This window comes from Haplochromis burtoni, unplaced genomic scaffold, assembly GCF_018398535.1.
Source record: "Haplochromis burtoni strain Fernald_Lab_line unplaced genomic scaffold, NCSU_Asbu1 Contig_514, whole genome shotgun sequence".
In the NCBI taxonomy this organism is placed as follows: domain Eukaryota; kingdom Metazoa; phylum Chordata; class Actinopteri; order Cichliformes; family Cichlidae; genus Haplochromis; species Haplochromis burtoni.
In genome coordinates, this window is record NW_024582875.1 from 396,189 (window position 1) to 397,087 (window position 899).

An 899-nucleotide genomic window follows, 5' to 3' on the forward strand; every position below is an offset into this window, starting at 1 on the left:
AATCTGTGAGCTTGACAAATAAACATTCTTTGCATAACCTTTTGTTTGTTGGAAATGAACAAAATGTGTGTGGGTTTTCTTAAGGTACTGAAGAATAGGGCTGGGTATCATCACTGATTCCTATAAGTGAAATAATTATAAGTGTTTTGTAATTTGGCACTTTTTAAAAATTTTATATTCCTTTGGTGATCTGGCTTGCATCAGTCATATGATGATCATTAACCAATGATTGCCCTTGACGACAAAGCGCGCTGGTTACGAGCTCACAAAGAGCACGCGCATTTTTTTTGCCTGGGCGGTCTGGAGCTGTAGGAGAAACTAGTGATGTGTGATACCACTGATTTCCTTTCCGATCCGATACCAAATAAAATTCAGGGTGGTATCGGCGATACTGATCCGATATGATACTCTGTACAAAAACTTGTTTCATTGTATTTCATAATACAATATATAATTGTATTATGTAATTGTAATAATAACATAACCATATTGCTTCATAATGATTAGAGGACATCAGACAACTTGTTTTTATTGCTTAATAATGCAGAATAATCATATAGAAATTTTTTAAAAAAACCTGACGTTGTGAGCTATTTGAGCATGTTGCCAGCCTGCAGCACTAAAGGACTCTGCGAGAGACGTCTGTCTCCCCCTAGCAGCACCTGCCCCTCTCCTCCTCTTCAGTTCGCCTCAACATAAGCTCATCATATTCTGTGATGTGATTTACTCCGAGGTGTTTGACGAGGTCAGTGGTGTTGCCACAACACCTCACGGTCTTGCCACATATATCACAAACCGCGTCTTGGCTGTTTGTGGAGGTAAAACACGTCCACACATGACTCTGTTTGCGCTCAGCCATTGCTGTGAGTGTGCACGCCAGGGGCTGCGACACATTTATA